This window comes from Leucopleurus acutus (genome assembly GCF_964270905.1).
Source record: "Leucopleurus acutus genome assembly, chromosome: 9".
Classification (NCBI taxonomy): Eukaryota; Metazoa; Chordata; class Mammalia; order Artiodactyla; family Delphinidae; genus Leucopleurus; species Leucopleurus acutus.
In genome coordinates, this window is record NC_139144.1 from 33,770,031 (window position 1) to 33,776,030 (window position 6,000).

Below are 6,000 nucleotides of genomic sequence, written 5' to 3' on the forward strand. Positions count from 1 at the left end.
AAAACCACATGAGTACAGGCTTGTGGTTAGGAACTCTCAGGGGGAATTGTTCATTTCATTCCTCACCTCCGCACCCACCATCAGAGTTGCCAGCCAGCTCAACCAAACATCCCCACTCTCTACCTCAATGGGGTAGATTTTCTCTATTTCACCCATCAAGGATATCTTTCCAGAATTCTGGCTTTATGCAAGAATGTGGGGGAAGAGAGTGTCTTCCCATCCTGCCCCTTCTTCATTTGTTTATCTTTAACCCAAAAAGCAAGTGTTTAAACCCAAGCTCTAGCTCCCTAGGGGTGTGGGCGTACCCCCGGAAAGAACTCTGACTTCCCTGCTTGATTTCTACTGTTTTCTCTAGATCTGCGTTTTTTGAGATAGGTTCTGGTCATGAAAGCATCTCCTTAGTTTCCTGCCAGCTCGATCATACATTAAAAACATGTTTTTATATCTTATTCAATATTTTCAGTTGAGTTGTAGTGGGAGGAATTTCTTTGAGCATCTGGTCCATCTTATTGCTGGGAAGAGAATCGACAATTGAGATTTTATCTTTTTTAGTCCCCCAAAGAGTCACTTTCGGCAGACACTAAAGATTCCCCATCATATGGGAAATAGCAGGTAACCCCTCTCGATTTGGCCTATCTCGATTTCAGCCGCGCTGTGCTGAGGAAAGGCCTTCTGAAGAAGGAACCTGGGCCCTGCACCCTCAGACAGTCCCGACCCCTGTAAAAGTCCCCTTGTTGTAGGACCAGTCAAAGGTCTTGGAATCACTTGAAGAGCCATAGTGCACTGAGTTGTTGTTATTGTTCTAACTCTATAAATTGTGATCTTTTTCCAGAAAGAAAAACTTTCAAATTGCCAAATGTAAATCCCCATTTCCAAGGATAAAGTTGCCCTGATTGCTTGCGAAAAGCAAGAACTTAAGGAGTACAGATGTTTTTATGGCTCTAGGTTAATTCATTATTCTTCTTCCCAATACTTTACCAACGCTTAGAAAAAAACCTTTTTCTTTTGGAAAATCAAGTGTATGTGGTGTCTGAAGGTTAAAAAAATATATATCAAGTTTACATGCATAGTAAAACAGGAATACAGTGGATGAACTTGACATTGAGGAAATTAGACCATTTTCTGCACTTAGAGAATCATCCAAAGTCCAGAACCAAAACCCAATGTCTAATAGTCAGGGTATACTTTTTATCTTTTTCTTTAAACTTAAAGAGGTACCAGGCAAACAGGATGATTCTTAAATAATCAAGAAGAATCTGACACCCTGAGAAAACCATAATTCAAAAAGATACATGCACCACAATGTTCATCTCAGCACTATTTACAATAGCCAGGACATGGAAGCAACCTAAGTGTCCATCAACAGATGAATGGATAAAGAAGATGTGGCACATATATACAATGGAATATTATTCAGCCATAAAAAGAAATAAAATTGAGTTATTTGCAGTGAGGTGGATGGACCTAGAGACTGTCATACAGAGTGAAGTAAGTCAGAAAGAGAAAAACAAATACCGTATGCTAACACATATATATGGAATCTAAAAAACCGGTACTGATGAACCTAGTGGTAGGGCAGGAATAAAGATGCAGACATTGAGAACAGACTTGAGGACACGGGGAGGGGGAAGGGTAAGCTGGGACGTAGTGAGAGAGTAGCACTGACCTACATACACTACCAAATGTAAAATAGATAGCTAGTGGGAAGCTGCTACGTACCACAGGGAGATCAGCTGGGTGCTTTGTGACCACCTAGAGGGGTGGGTTAGGGAAGGAGGGGATATGGGGATATATGTATGCATATATCTGATTCACTTTGTTGTACAACAGAAACTAACACAGCATTGTGAAGCAATTATACTCCAATAAAGATGTATAAAAAATTAAAAAATAAAATGTTGAAAATACAAAATTAAAAAAAAAAGAATCTTAATCTACCTCATGTCAGGATGTAGGAGTTTTAAAAAAAAATCGGAGGGTTTACTTTGCCCTTCATTTTCTACAAAATATGATTCCTAAGAAGACGGCTTCCCCTGTGGGGGGCTTCCTGACTTACGCCACAGTGGGGATCTTTGCTTCCTTCTTTTTGCTCCCATTTGCTCTCTTTAGGGCTCTGAAATAACATGGTTATGATCAAATTAAGACCCAAACACTTCTCTTGGGGATACATTGCAAAAATGTTAGAGTAGCTACAGCTGGGACAAGACGTCCTCATGTTGGGCAAATCAGAGTGGCCTGGATTGACCGTAAGACAGTAAATTTAAGGCAACAATCCTAAACTGAAAGGATCCCAGTTGAGAAGCATTCTAAGTCTGTGTTCTCTTTCACAGAGCACCCCCTGCCTCCACTTTTCTTTCTCCCTGAAATGTCCAGGCTCTAGGCTGCACAGGCAATGACCATGGGAAAAACACTCAACAACACGGTGTTTTCAGCTGCCTGAAACACCCACGCTTTTCACGCTGAAAAACCACACAAAGACTCTTCCCTTGATCAAGACAAAATGACTTGAACTCTGCTTTGCTTTTGTTTTCACACTGGGTCTGCTCTCCTCTGCCAGATGACCACATCAAAAGTGGTTCCTCTGGGGAAAGCATAGGCAGAACACTCTTTGACAAAAATCGAAGCTCTTTTTCGATCCACCTCCTAGGAGTAATGAAAATAAAAACAAAAAAAAAACCAAATTAGACTTAATAAACTTAAAAGCTTCTGCAAAGCAAAGGAAACCATAAACAAAATGAAAAGACAACCTACAGAATGTGAGAAAATACTTGCAAACAATGTGACTAGCAAGGATTAATCTCCAAAATACACAAACAGCTCATACAGCTCAATATCAAAAAAAACAAACAACCCAATCAAAAAATGGGAATAAGATCTAAACAGACATTTCTCCAAAGAAAACATACAGATGGCCAAAAAGCACATGAAAAGATGCTCAACATCCCTAATTATTAGAGAAATGCAAATCAAAACTACAATGAGATATCACCTTACACCAGTCACAATGGCCAACATCAAAAAGTCTACAAACAATAAATGCTGGAGAGCGTGTGGAGAAAAGGGAACCCTCATGCACTGTTGGTAGGAATGTAAATTAGTACAATCACTATGGAGAACAGTATGGAGGTTCCTCATACAACTAAAAATGGGACTACCATATGATTCAGCAATCCCACTCCTGGGCATATATCCAGAGAAAACCAGATTCAAAAGGATACATGCACCCCAATGTTCATTGCAGTGCTATTTACAATAGCCAGAACATGGAAGCAACCTAGCTGAATTTAACTGAATCACTTTGCTGTACGCCTGAAACTAACACAACATTGTAAACCAACTATAGTCCAATATAAAATAAAACTTAAAAAAAAAAAGAAAAAGAGGGAATTCCCTGGCGGTCCAGTGGTTAGGACCCCACACTTCCACTGCAGGGGGCACAGGTTTGATCCCTGTTTGGAGAACTAATATCCTGAATGTTGCCTGGCAAAGCCAAAAAAAAAATGAAAAAAAGAAAAAGACACATGCATCCCAGTGTTCATAGCAGCACAATTTACAATAGCCAAGACATGGAAGCAACATAAATATTCATTGACGAGAAATGGATAAAGAAGATGTGGTACATATATACAATGGAATATTATTCAGCCATTAAAAAGAATGAAATAATACCATTTGCAGCAACATGGATGGACCTAGAAATTATCATACTAAGTGAAGTAAGCCAGAGAAAGACAAATATCATATGATATCACTTATATGTGGAATCTAAAAAAAATGATACAAATGAACTTATTTATAAAACAGAAACAGACTCACAGACTTAGGAAATGAACTTATGGTTACCAAAGGGGAAGAGGAGGAGAGGGATAAATTAGGAGTTTGGGATTAACATATACACACTACTATATATAAAATAGATGATCAACAAGGACCTATTGTATAGCACAGGGTACTCTACTCAATATTCTGTAATAACCTATATTAGAAAAGAATTTGAAAAAGAATAGATACATGCAGATGTATAACTGAATCACTTTGCTGTACACCTGAAACTAACACAACATTGTAAATCAACTATACTTCAATATAAAATAAAAATTAAATTAAAAAACACAGAAACCTAAACCAAACCAAACCAAGAGTGGTTCTTCTGGGAGTGACAGAGTTGAAATGTGGGGTTCTATTTTTTTTTTATAAATTTATTTATTTTTATTTATTTTATTTTTGGCTGCATTGGGTCTTTATTGCTGCGTGCAGGTTTTCTCATTGCTGCGTGCAGGTTTTCTCTAGCTGTGGCAAGCGGGGGCTACTCTTCATTGTGGTGTGCGGGCTTCTCATTGCAGTGGCTTCTCTTGTTGCAGAGCACGGGCTCTAGGCACAGGGGCTTCAGTAGTTGCAGCATGCGGGCTCAGTAGTGGCTTTCAGGCCCAGTAATTGTGGCACACAGGCTTAGTTGCTCCGTGGCATGTGGGATCTTCCCAGACCAGGGCTCAAACCCACGTCCCCTGCACTGGCAGGTGGATTCTTAACTACTGCACCACCAGGGAAGCCCAAAATGTGGGGTTCTTGAGCCATGTTTCTCTGAGGTCTCCTACCTACATGATGACAGGATGGCTCATGGTGAAGCTTCCATGGGTGTGGGTGGTAGGAGTTTTAACTAGGATAATTAGTCTATGTGTGGCCATAAGTCTCCAGCCATGCCATTGACACAGTGGCTGACCTTCTGCCTCTCATTCTGTGCTGAAAAAAATAAAATCTTAGCTAAAGACCTGGAGTTTGTGGGATTTAAATAGTAGGCAACCAGCAAGTTGCCTCAGAGCAGCCATCTAATGATTATTGATTTCCGTTAAATTGTTTCGAAGGGCTTTCTGTGTCAGGAAGGGATTGATGAAGCACTCCAGGAACGGTTCAGAGTCTAAGACCCAGTTTTGGGGACTTATCATGTAGTGGAAGAAAAAGATACAAATGTGTGAGATAGGCAAATAACAAGAAAGGATTTAACTAATAGTATATACTACAACAGCATGATGCCTTGTAGCTGTTTTAAGATATGACTCCAAATTCTTTGAAACTTTTCCCATTGAGAGGTTGGGTTTATGTCCCCTCCTCTTAAGTCTGGATGGGCTTGTGAGTGTTCCAACCAATAAAACACGGCTGAAGCGACACTGTGTGACACATGAAGCTAGGTTAGAAAAGGCTATGCCGCTTCTGCCTGGCTCTCTTGAATGAACCCTCTTGGGACATTCCCTCACAGAATGCAAATGCCACATCATGAGAAGTCCAGGATACATGGACAGGCCACATGTATGTGTTCCTGTCCATAGCTCCACCTGAACTCAGCCTTCCAGTCATCCCAGTTGGGGTCCCAGACCTGTGAGTGCGGAAGCCTCCGGATGACCCCAGCCCCTTGGTGGAGTCTTCCCACCAAGGCTCCAGACATCATGGAGGAGAAAAAGGCCAACCTTGTAGTGCTCTGTCCAAATCCCTACGCTACAGGATCTATCAACACAATAAAGCAGTTATCTGACACCACTAAGATGGGGCTGTTTGTTATTCAGCCACAGTAACTGGCCCCCCGGCCTCAACTGCAAACAAACCATTCCAATTGTGGTAAAGAAGTTCAGCAGAGAGCCCAGCATAAACAGTGTACTCAAGGGACATTTTGTTGAGAACATGTTGAAAACAGAGGAGAAAGCGCTTTATGCTGGGTGGGAGAGGAGAAGGGTGGAGAGGACAGTGGGATCCCAGGGCTGGCTGGTTTGATTCTAGGTGGAGGGAATAAACCAAATGGCCAGCAGGGAGGATTCTGGCAGGAAGTAATAGAACGTCAGGGTGGAAAGGAAGGTTGGGGCCAGACTGCAGCATACCTGTACCCCTTTTTCAATCTGGACAAACACAGTGAGGGACCATCATATGGGGGTCACCATCCCAAACACAGGCCCCAAGCATGAGTTGTAACACCACCTACCACTCTGCTCTGTGCATATCTCAGTGCAAGTC